The sequence below is a fragment of the Nesoenas mayeri genome, assembly GCF_963082525.1.
Source record: "Nesoenas mayeri genome assembly, chromosome: 6".
Classification (NCBI taxonomy): Eukaryota; Metazoa; Chordata; class Aves; order Columbiformes; family Columbidae; genus Nesoenas; species Nesoenas mayeri.
The window spans coordinates 21955533-21969018 of NC_137545.1; positions in this window are offsets into that span (position 1 = coordinate 21955533).

The following is a 13486-nucleotide window of genomic DNA, read 5'->3' on the forward strand; positions in this document are numbered from 1 at the left end:
CATTTCTTCAAGTAGGTGAAAAATATTAGTGAGCAGGAAGTGAAGAATCTGCCTTGATTGAGGCTGGAAAAAGTTGATGGGGCAAAATTAAAACAGATAAATAGGTGAGAGTTCTTCAAGAGCATTTATATGTGGTAAGAAAAGAGGAAAAATAGCTGCTTTCTTACATTTGGAGGGAATGCTGACATGTGCTGTTCCTGGGTAAGATGGCTTTGTGGTTGGAGAGTTGGGGAGACAGGACTATGGATTGAATTATGGAAACACCTAATGAAAGAAGGTGCATGTGTGGTGGAATTTTCTCATGAAGCATCATAATAGAAATGATAATGATAACAATGCCGTTCTTTCCAAGCCCATTTCTACTCTCCCTTATCTTACTTTGGTTCCTATTTAGTGACCCCAACTGAATACAGAAACAGTTTACACTTTTTTCATTTTTCATTTCATATCTGTGAAATATTTTGTAGTTCTGTTCATGATACTCAGTGCACTCTAATGGATCTTCAAAGTAACTCTTACTCAGGTCAACTGCAAAATACAGAGGAAAACTACCAGCATGAGTTGACATCTGTCTAATGCTTTGACCTGTACTCCTCTTTGTGCTGTTTAAAAAGGTGAGGCTACTTGTGTACCAGCTAAAGTGAGAAAATCAGAAGTCTGGTGAAACTCTAGTTTAGCTGATGGCAGATGTTTCCCATCTTCTGACTTGAGATCCTGTGCCATTCTAACCAAACAAAAAGATCCTGCCTGTGCATTAATTTATCTGGGTGATCTCACCTTTACTAAGACCCTAATTACTGAGGGAAACATGATTCAGAGCATGCTCTCAGCTGTTCTGAAGTCAATACTCTTAAGTAGATCAAAACAAGGAAGCCTGATTTTGATGGTTGTCCCTCTACATATCCACTTTATTAAGTGATATGAAGCTACATCCCTTCTGCTCAAGTGGAATGTGGGGAGAAGGGAAAATATGTTTTTAAAGAAGCTCAGGTCTCCAAATGGATGCAGAGCCATCAAAGCAAAAGTTTCTGCTTCTCTGCTGGAGATTAACAGTTAAGGACATTTTAAAAAACAAACAAACAAACAAACACAACCAAAACCAAAACAGCAAAACAAAACACCCACAACAAAACAAAACCAAAACAAACAAAAAACCAACCCACAATGCACCTTCTCTTGTTGGAGAGGCAGTATACCAGATGATGAGGCAGTATATGAGATGATTAGGCACTTTTTTTTTTTCTCAGATACTTCCATACTGTTAATCAGCAACTTCTCAAACAAGCTCTCCTTCTATTCCTATTTCAGTTTCTCTTGTAGTGATAGACTGAGGAGAGTAATCTTCACTCATATGTGATTGAATGAAGCCCCTTGGATAGTCTCTGCACTCACTTCAGGAATTTTTAAAATGAGAACTATTTCAATTATACAGTCATATCTTAAGCTGATATTGGTAGGAACCATGTTTCATCAGGGTTACTTGGTTCTTGCCTTAGATTTGTGTTTACAGGTTTTTTTTTTCCCCCATGTGTGATCATCTGAAAAATCTTGAAAATCATGACAACTTTAAAGTGGTAAATGATACTTATGGTGCCTTTTTCATATATGAATCTACACATGGCTTAAATTCACTCTCTGCTTTTTGATGTAATGAGGACAGGAAACATCTGCAAATGTGCCAGTGCTCAATGGTTCAACTGGACAAACCTTATTCTGTTGACCCTCTCTTTTTTCCTAAAGGTAATATTCAAGAAAATGGCAGGTCAAGCCAGAAATGACATGACATTTATCAGTGCATGACTAAGAGCTGGGTGTTGCAAGTGCATCATTCTGACTTTAACCTACCAAAAAGTGCTAGTAGCTGGTGTTCAGTTTTACACACCTAACTTTGGGAAACAACAACTTAGGGTAAAAAACAAACAATAACAAAACCAAAATACAATAACAAAACCCAAAGACAACCAAAAAACCCCAAGCCAACCAAGCAAAAAACCCCACACCACACAACCAACCAGAGTAATTTCTCTCTTTTTTTGAGGAAACCATCTCTCTTGGCATCAAGCCTGCTCTGGGAGTGGCTGCTTGTGCTTGCTTTGGCTTCAAACTGCCAGAGCATGTAGGGCTTTTCCTTAGGAAGTCTTTGTATTTCCTGCTGGGCCAGATGCTCCAGAAGATCAAAGGTGTCAGTCGCTTACCCTTCTCTAGTGATGCTTTGTCTTTCAGTAGTTATTTCTGGTCTGATTTCCCACACTCCTCCACCCCCATGGGTGGAACTTGCAGACACATTAAGTACAATTAAGTGCTAGATTTACCAAAGCATACGTATTAGGCTATTTTGGCTGAGGTCATATTTTTCAGCTGACCGAAGTAGTGCTCTGCAGAAACCCCTGCAATGTTGACTGTGTTCATGTGAAGTCACTCTAGCAAGAGTAACTCCAAAGAAAACAAATTGTGTATCATTTCACTGCTTTCTACTGGTATGTTGTCAATCACAATTGTTACTCCAAATTTATAATCTAAAATAAATCACAGGAAAGAGTAGGCTATGCCAGGTAAATCTGTTTGGAGTCATGGGGACTGACATATCTCAATAGTTTCTGTCCTTTTTTTTTTTTTTGCTGTGTTTCTCAAGCTTAAACAATCAGCAGAGTGAGACAGAAGCACACAGAATGCATATGAATATACAAACATTTAGAGGTCTTGGTTCTACTAATGGGATGTTAGAAGAGCTATGTGAAGTCAATGAGGGCAGTGTTCAGGAAATACATGATTGATATCCTTTGACAGTGAAGTAATAAAATCAAACTGTAGCAGTGCACTTTCCTCCATAAACCTGTCTTTTGAGATGAAAGAGTGCTATTCCACACTCATTAGAGAGACCTTCTCCACTTCCAAGTTACACTGTGCTCTAAAATTTTGTCAAAGGTAAGATGACCATAATAGGCAGATATTTTCTTTCTTCAAATGCATTGTTTTACTTAGAAGACACCAATCTAGTTTAGTAAGTTGATTATATATTTTGTTCCTTCTAGAGTCAGTAGACTGGTCCTGCAAATACTTGAAGTCTTTGGCCAGCAGGAAGCAAGGAAGAAAATGTATGGGCAGAAAAACACACAGGTATGCATTTTTCAAGAGCTGGCTTAGCTAGCATTCCTCGATTTTTATAAATTAACTGGAGAAAGAAGAACTTAATTCTGCAACAGAAATAAACCTTAAAGCACACCCAGTACAAGCTGGCCAGGTGTCATTAGCACCTGAAACAAAAGCAGATGAATAACAAATTGCTACTTAAAACTTGTACCCAGTTCATCTGAGGGGCAAGGTATAGCTGAGGTCGCTACTACTGAAAACTTTGTCTTGGCCATAGCAGACATAAAGGTTCAACAGCCAGTCCAGCCTGGTAGAAGCAGAATGTTCCCACTGGTGGTTAAAGTCCCTGTCTTTGTGAGCAGTCGTATTACAATCAGATTGGAAATAGCAGGGCTATTGACTGTGGACTCCAGATCGAGGAAATTGCAAACACCTGAGAGAGTTAACAATCTTAGGTGGCTATGACTGGCTGTTCCGTAAGATCACCTTTCCTCTTTTCATATAGTTTGTGTGTTTATAGTGATATTTTGCAATTTTTTTTTTTACTACTCAGTATATGTAAAACTGTAGCAATTTCATCAGGTGAACTGTAAATTCAAATCTATTAATGTTCCACTGAGTACCAAGGAAGAAGGGAGCAAAGAGACTATTGTTCTGTTTCGTAGTGTAAGAAAATTTAATCTTCTTCTATATGCTTCCAGTCTATATTGGTAGGCTGCATTTCATTCTGAAGACACTGGTGCTGGTCCATGTTAGAGAACAGATACATAGCTGTGGTTAATCTAGTCCACTATTTCCCCATTTGGTATTTTCTAATTTATGAAAATTGGTTATTTGGAAAGCATATGTAAGTCTTCAGTAAGCAGCTGTGTTATGTAACTTCAGTTCTGATTTGTACTAAAGTGATAAAGACTGCTTCTGCAGGTATATGAAACATATGCAAAATCTCACCACTTATCTGTGAATCCTTCTGAAATATGAAAACATAAATGACCAGGAATCTAGAGGGATATCTGGTAACTATGTTTTCAGCCATTCTGAGTGAATACACTACGAAGTAATATATTTGACTAAGATTGTATAAAAAAACCTGGCAACTTGCAATTAGTAAATTGCTAAAAAATATGGCAGTACTGCAACCTGTGACTATCTCACATTGAAATGACACTGCTTTTGGAAAGAGATAAAGTACAAAGAAATTTTTGTAAAATTTTGACTTGTAATATTTTTTGAAACAAATTATTTCTGGTAGCCTGATTTCCCTTAGCTGTAACATTATTTAGTAATCTAGCAGAAAACCTGGAATTCTGTGGCACAAAGGTAGCGCAAAGAAAAACAGGGGAAAACCTTTTCTACTGAAGCTTATTTGGCCGACATTCAAGCAGTCTGTATCCCTGGCTTTATGCCACCGATTTTTGTTTTGTATTTCTGCAGATGAGCAGGCAGGGGCAAAAGAAGGAATGCTTTATTCTCTGATGAAGAGATAGACAATTTCACTCCAGTCAATGATAGAGTCATATCCTATGTACTTGAAGCTTTATGTCAGTTTAGGATAAGTGCCCCTGAAAAGCAAGGTAGTCACACTTCCATGTGCTTAGTTTGTTATGATCTGAACAGGAGAGGGTGTTGTCAACACAGCACTGAAGTCAGCTGAATCAAGTCCTTCTGTCTGCTGATGGTCTGATCCTCATATTGAACTTTTTCTTGCATTTTTTTCTATTTCATTGCCAGAATGGCAATTGCAACTCTTTCGTATTTCTTAATTTAACAAGAATTAATATCACGTACAGAAGGCTTGGCCTATTGGATTTTGTAATGATTGCTGAACTGTAGGTGTCAAGCTGACTCTGTCTTCATATCAGTAGCCAACAGGATAGTCATAGAATTGTCATTATAGTGATTTGAAAGGGAAATAAATCCTGATTCAGAACAGACAATTATGAGGATTGATATGCCTTCTGTGTTTATAACCTAACTGGAGCTGCTACAAAAGTAGCATGCAGTCACAGAATGGGCTGCTGAGGACCTTCAGAGCTAAGTAGACAGTGCTATGCATTGAAGACATCGCTATTACATATATTATGTTGAAATATGCTAGACAAGTGGAACTGATCACAGGAGAGCACCATGATGCACATAGTAGGTAAAACTAAAGGACACAAGCATGATGTCTCTAAAACACAAATAATTCGGAGAACAAAATTCCAATAAGATTCATCACTGTTCCTACACTACAGAGGCCACGTTCTTTGTTTTAAATCAGACTGGATTACATAAAATGTGTTGTTAGCAAAAAGAGAGGTGTGGTGTTATATATGGTTCTGCCCTTGCCTGCTGATCTTTCTTTACATAATTAATTCAGGAACAGTCTGATTAATTGTGTATTCTTAATTTATATATCCACTGTTGCTGATGAGATTATGTATGTTGTGTTAGTGTAAGAAGGGAGTTGTATTACTTCTGAATCTAACATAATGCAATAATTGATTTCCTTGTTTTACTGGGCTTGCTGTAAGTCATTACAACATTAGAACTGCTTTGATAGATTATGATGTAGCTTGTTCTACTAATCATTTTCATGTCAAATTCTTGAACAAAATTAAACCACTGTATTTCTGGACTATTTTGTGTTTTTCTTAGCAGCAGAAATTAAAAGTAACTGTCATAAGTTGTGATATATGAAGTCTCACATCCATTGAATAAAAATGCAAATTTAGTTTAAGCAGAGAATGTGTGGTAAAATACAAAAATAAGAGAATAATTTTATGGTAAAGCTTATAGCACTAGGAGTATACAAGAGGCATAAGACACCACTAAATGAAGTGAGATGAAGGGAGCAAGACCATATTCTTGTTCCAGGCTTCCGAGTATAAGGCAGACATGGACATATTTGAGCAAGTCCAGTGAAGTGCCACAGAAATGGTAAAGGGATTGGAGCATCTGACACAGGAGGAGAGGCTGGGCCTGTTCATCCTTGACAAGAGAAGGCTCGGGGCAGATCTTTGAAATGTGTACAAACACCACATGGTAGGGAGTAAAGAAGATGGAACCAGACTCTTCTCAGTAGTATCCATGACAGGATGACAGGCAATGAGCACAAATTGAAATAAAGGAAATTCCACTAAAAAAAAAATATATATTGTCAGAGAAGTCACACAGTAGAACAAGTTGACCAGAAAGGTTGTAGAGTCCCCATCCTTAGAGATATTCACAACCCAACTGGACATAGTCCTGGGCAGCCTGCTCTAATTGATCTTCGAGCAGTGGGTTTGAATTAGATGATTTTCAGAAGTCTCTTCCAACCTCAGCTGTTGTGTGACTCTATGCTTCTGTCTGCAATGTGTGAAGTTACCTCAGGTCTGACACGAGGTGGTGCCTTGCTCTTTATGAAAGTGCTGAGCATTGTGAGTCCATTTAATGGTTGAACTCCATGATCTTAAGGGTCTTTTCCAACATAAATTATTATATGATTCCATGCTGCCATGGATCTCTGGGGGATAGCTTTCTCCTAAAGGCAGGTCACTTCCCCATCTCTCTAGAAGAGCATGTTTCCAAAGTAAATAAGTGCCTTAAAAAGCACAATGGAGCCCTCTTTTGAAGGTACTCTTCTTATCACCTCACAGTGAATGAATAAGTATCCCTTTGTCTGACATCGATCAGAAAAGATGCAATGTGCCATTACAGATTTTCTGCTGACAGGCTTATCCTTCTAAAATATGTAGCAACAAAAGTACCTATAATATTTTCTGAAATCTCTGTGAATCAAATGAACTATGTTTAGAACACTCCACAAAAAAAAAAAATCTATCTTGGTATTCTGGGCCCTCATCACTGCAGCTGCTTCTTTTTCTTTTTTACTGTCTTGAGTTTGAAGTATCTATAAAGGTTTATGCCAAACCACAGAATAGGAATGCTTTTATGAACTCAGTTGCATCTCTGTAGATATGCTTTCTGTTGTGGTACTTTAAGACACTGCAGGATGGTATTTGGCCAAAGAATAAAGTTAAATCAGAAATAAAGTGATTTTTCAGGCTTACTTTTATGTTATCCTATGGCACAGTAACCTTTTTCTGATTTTTTAGGTGAAACTACTGAATTGAAAATGGCAGATGTTCATAGCAGTAAATCCAGAAAAAAAGAGGTTGTCCAGAAAAATATCAAAGCTCCTTTTTTGGTGGATTTTAAAAAGTCTTCCCCCCCCCCCTTTTTTTTTTTTTCTGAATTATAGCATTAGGTCTTAAAGTCAAGCTACCACTAATAAGAAATAGACAAAGGCTAGAGCTGAAGATCAAGGAACTGACATAAGGGCAGTTTGCTAGAAAGACTTGATACAAATAAGACTTTGAGATGTAACGGCATATTCCATTGCAAAACAGATTACGGAAGACTGTGAAGGAGCTAACAGTATTAAGAATTTGAGGTATGTGATGCTGTATGGGAGAGGTAACATTTTTCTTTAACTTTAAAAAAAAATCTGGGAAGTTTGTTCCCTCTTGAGTATCTGAAATATCTAGATAAGGGATGGCATAGAGTACTAAAGCATTACTGTTTTATTAGAGGATTTTTTTCTGGCTGTTTCAAGACAGATTTACCACAAATTTTCTTGTGTGTATATGCTACATTCAGATTTTAATGCCTTTCTCTTTTTGCTGCATCATTATTTTAGAAGGGTACATAGGCTTTCTTTTATTGAAAACTGGCTTAATATAAAACCAGTCTTTTGTGCTTACCAAATTCCAGGACATTTATGGTCTTTTAATCTACGACAAGAAAATGTTTATTGTTCTGTGAAATACTAATGGGGTTTTCTTAATCTTGCCTTTTTTGTTACTAGTATTAATAATTTATTTCCTGTACATTTTGAAGTCTGAAAATGTTCAAGTCCAAAGATTACTATAAAGCATCCCTATTGCTCATAGATATCTTGTTAATTAATTTGATGTTGTCATTAAGCCACTGATGCTTTTGATTGATCTATGAATTAGGCACAAATTCTCATAATAGTGAGAGGATGGTGGCAGTACAACTCTGTCTCATATGTTCATGTTTTCTTTCCACCCACAGAGCTTGTACAATGATGATTTCAGTCTTGTATGTGAAATTGCATTGATATTGGAAGAGCTGCAAATTCAAGGAGACTTGTGAGAAAGTTCATCTGTCTCTACACATTGTACTGTATCTAAATGGGTACTGGAGGAAAAAAATTAAACTTTCTGGTAATGCTGCTGCTAGGCAAGCATACTAAAGAATTTGGGGGGCAGGGCTGTATCCATTAGAAATGGACTATAGAGGATTCCCAGCATATTCAGTAGCAAGAATGTGAGAAATACTCCTGGCATTGTACTCGAATGCCAGCAGCAGTAGGAGAGAAAGCAGGCAAGTCATTAGTGTACACTCCTGTATGAGCTCAGGTCTTGATTATCTCTTTCCAGTGCCTTCAGAGAGCAGAGGAAAGAAGGCTGCTAAAAGACCCGTCCTTTCTAAGAAAGCTAGGGTGCATAATTATATAGGTTTACCTGGCCTTTTCCAAAGGGACAAATGGCACCACTTCTCCAGTCCTGTGCCTTACTAGGATTTCTGTTACTCCCCTTTTCCTTAACTGTCAGTTTTTATAAGTGCAACACTTTCAAAGTCCTTCCTGGTGCAGAGAGCCAAGCATGTCTGCTTGTTTGAGGGGCCTGGGTCCCCCTTGCTTCCTGACACTGATACCTTCCTGAAGCAGCTGTGGGGAGTGAGCAGATTCTACTCAGTTTCTCCCTTCCATCCAATAATTCTTTTGGTCTCAGTGAAATGCAGTGTTCAATCCTACTGGCTGTACCTGGTTTAGGCTTTGTGCCCCACTTTTCATCTGAGTGCTCAGGGCCAAATTCAGAGCCAATATTATCAGATGCATCTTTTTACTAAATGAAGCTGTCCTGCTTGCTATAAGTTTGATTTTGTTGTAAGGCCATTGGCCTTATGACTGTGTGAGTACGAGTTTCCTATGCATGTGGCATTGCCTGATGCTCAGATGAGAACATCATGTCAGACATGTTTAATCATAACAGTGTTTATTTCTTTTACTCATAATGTACCCCCTTCATGACAAACGTATGTAAATGCTGAGATAAAAATAGCATTTGACAAGATAGTTGGGTATGTTTCATTTTATTAACACATTAGTCAACTTATTCTGCTCAAAGTAATATGTGAATAGTAGATACATATAAGATTAGCATAATTTCTTCAGTCAACATTTGTTCTGTGAGGTTTTTGATTACATTATTTTAATTAAGTAATAAGACATGACAAGCACAGGATCTCATGGTGAGTATAGCACTCCTCACAAGGTATTATAAAGCATGTGTCTGAAAGCTGAATTATTTTAACCATTCAAAATGTGCATTAATAATCACTCTAGACTGAACAGAGTGACCTTTGATTTCTTTAATGAAATATGTATTATTGAATAAGGGAGGGATTTACTGGTCATAGTCATTGGGGCCAACACTTTGCTCTCAGCCAGTGCAAGAGCTCTATTTGTGTTCTAAAGCTTTCTGTGCTGTCTCAGGGATTAGTTTGCTCACGACAGCACAGTGTAACTTTTAAATATATTCAGGGCACATCATACTGTCTATGAAGGAAACCAAATGTCCTCTCTGGAATTGCATAATGTAGTAGGTGCCACAAGTCAGAAATAATGAAGATAAATGAGATTATGGACCCAAAGAAAAGTACATATTTTCTAAATAATGCCCTTCAGTCAGAGAGTGTGAAAAAGAAAATGTTCCATTTCTTTGTACCTGTCCACTGAAGGGAAGAGCAAGAACAACAAAACAAACAAACAAACCCTCCTCAAACAAGAAATGCTATCTGTATAAATTATTTTCTTTCTGTTTGCATGAGTATTAAGATATAAAGTAATAAAATGCTCTGGATAACAAATGTCTATTTAGTTCAAACAGTTCTTACATATTTCTTTTTGCATTTTCATTTATAGATGCAAATTAATTTGGATTTCTCTGACCAAGGTCTCAAAGTAATTGAATGTCTTGTTTGTGATTGTGTTTCTGAAATGAAAGGGCTGAAGTAAACATGGAGCTTGTAGAGCTCTGTTGGGTTTTGGTATTACTTTGTGGATATTTAAATAGGGAAGAGCAGATGATAATTTCTGGACCTATTAGCATGTTTCTGTCATAGCTCTGCTAAATCTTCATTATTTCATAAAATGTTTTGATGGTGTGGTGTTCACTGTGTGGGGTTTTCTAGTCCTACCTATTTGTACTAATTATTTAACATTTTACTTGAGTTACCAGTAAAAGCAAACCCTAGCTGCAAGAGGTAGCTCGTGGTTGTTCTGTGTTACAGCCACAACAACAAGGGATGTCATCTGCCATTGATCTCATGTGTTCTGTCACCACTGTGGAAAGTCACTCTGAAGTAAGTAAAACGTGACATCCTCTCCTTCCTCCAAAACCAGACCTCTGGTAGGCGCATAAGAATACAGTCTTTCCTCATTCTAGCTGCTCGATCTGAATAACAAGATGGAAGAAAGCTTGAGATAGTTCTGAGGTACCTTTTGGGTTTTTTCCATGTAACACCTCCCCTTCTTTGTGTGTAGATGTTATTACTTTAAATGTTCATGTTTAAAAAATTCAAGTCTATTCAGGGTACAAGCGAAGTGATGAACTATATTGTTATATTGCCCAACTGATTTGCTTATATTGAATGTTTCAGGAGAATCTTCCAGATGTTCTAGAAGAACAGGTTGAACCTCAAGACTGGAGTGAGGAAGGACCAAGCATTAGCTTGACATTCCTGACAGGAGGTCTCAACATTCTGCATTTTAGAATGTATAATGTCACCAGATACTATGTGCTTTATGTGACAAAGGAGGGGACTGAATCAGAATCTCAAGGCCAAGTCCTGTGAGAGATTGAAATCTCCCATCTGAATGTATGTGGAATAGAACGAAGAAAATGGTTATTCTAAGGTTCCAAATGTGTATGCTTCAAATGATGAAAAAACTTCAGAATAGTCTTATGCTATTAATTGACATGAGGCCTGTTTGCAGAAAACTAAACTTTGAGCCCAGATTGTTTATTGTATTAACCTTAGTAGTGAATGTGAATACAAATTTGCTGTTTCTATGTACCTAAAGGTAATACAAGTGTGATGAAATAGGGTTAAAAAGTGTCATGAGATTTGATAAGCGTTCATGCATTTTATCTGACTTGGGGCACTGAATCCATGGAAACATTGGCTTTTACACATCATTTTCTCATTCACAAAATTAAGTAATTACATCCTGGGAGAAATGCATTGGCATTGAATATACGGTATCCAGACTATGTCACTACAGGTAGCAGATTGAGTTTAACTAGCCATATGGATTGTAATTGTCTAAGTATGATTAATTCATAATGTTTGTTAATTTTATGCCTTATATTATGGTTTGTTATTATAATATCAGTCTTTTCTCTCTTTTTTTTTTTGTTTCTTTTTAATCTAGGTTTTGATGAACGCCCTCAAGGGATTTTAATCTTACTATGATACTAACTAATGATGTCCTGTATTCCTGGGTCTCATCAATAGCTTGCTCCCCTTGCTAGAAGTTTCACGGAACAGGGTTCTGAAGTTCGAACAGATGGCGCGTCAGCTCATTGCAGAACTCTGTTTGCAGCCTGAGGAAAACTTTATATTGAAGGTGGAAATAATGGTTTTCTGCTTAGCTTATTGTAAATTCTAAATGGGGTGATTGAACACTATAATGATCATTGTTGTTTGATGCCTGTGAGATTCAACATCTGGCTAATGCCTTTACTAGCTGTAACAGTAAGAAAAGGCACTATAGGGTTTTCTGCTTCTTTCTTCTGAATAGATTGTAGCATATATATATATATATATATGTTTGCACATATACACGCAAATACGGAAGTTTGTATGTGTATGAAAGTGTACATATACTTTATGTATATTAATCAGTGTCTAGATTAATATCTGATTTATACAGTAGTGAAATGGAATATTATTTAATAATATAACACTTTCATGGGCTTTCTTTTTTCATTACTTGAATTTGATTTCACTTTAACAATTGCAATTATTTTAAATCAGTTTTTATCTACTTTTGCTTACAGACTCAAGCAATTAACCCAAAGTAAATTAGCAAATATGGCTTTTCTTCTCATATAAGGTCCAAGAAGGAAGCACTGGTGAGACTGACAACTGGCCATTGTAAGGGAGGCTGAAGACCATGTCCTTCAAAGTGATGGATATCATTACACCAACTTTTGTCATACTTGACTTTTCAGCAGGTAATTCTCTAAATCACTAAAGTCACTAGTCTGTTCTGTCACTGCACTGTGATTGACTTGATGGAATATATTTAACAGAAATTGTGACCAAAAAATTGTGTTTTCACAGAGAATTTAAAAAGTAATTTCTCTGCTTTTGTTATTTCTGTGCTTGGTGGTTGTTCAATCTAGATAATGACAACAGTTTAGGAAGCTTCATTTTGCAAATGCAGATGGTATTGTCTTAACTTATACAGCAGCTTGGCCTGGTATTCTTGAAACAAATTGCCAAGATCTCTAACAGCATTATAATTTTGTTGTTTTAGGGTTTTTTTAAACAGTATAGCCATATTTAAAAAAAAGGGAACACATACTGAATATTAGGGACATGCTGTGAATGCTTTGATTTCAATGGAACTTCAATCACAGACTTAAAATGTTGGGCTGAATTTGAGCCCGAACACCTAATGAAATACTGCAGGCTTATGGTCACTATTTAACTTTGTCACAGGTTTTTGCCCTTGAAGATGCCATGCTTTGTCAGTTTATGCTGCGTTAGTGTAGACAATGAGTTCTTCAGGTCAGGCGTATAAAGTTCCTGCTGATAAAAAGAGTGGTCAAAATATCAAGCTTCTCATTTTGGCTATCAGAATCTGACACATTAAATATCTTTAATTACAGTCTGTGTTATCTTTCCTAAAGAAAAATTCATTAAGCATATGCTGCTTATAGCAAATTTGCAGGTTTTAATGAAGGGCCAAGTCTGAGTTCTGCAGATACATGACATTAAAGCCTTAACATTTCTTTTTCTGTAACTTTGCAAATCCAGAACAAGGTCATGCAAGGTTTGAATTGTCCTGGTATCTGATGATCCAGTAATAGACACTGCTAGATGGAGAGAGACAATATGATAGCAATTTGTGGTATGGTAAGGGCCTTATTAGGTTTTTCATCCTCTTTGTCCTCTTGACTGTTTCCAAATACCTCTTTCTTTACTTTTGTATCACTGTTTCCTGATTCTAACATCTGAAGGACTTATTGGGCCTGCTCCCCACCAGGCATACAGTTCACTCCTCCGTCTGCAATCTTTGCTTGCTCATGTTGTCAGTTATGGAAACTCC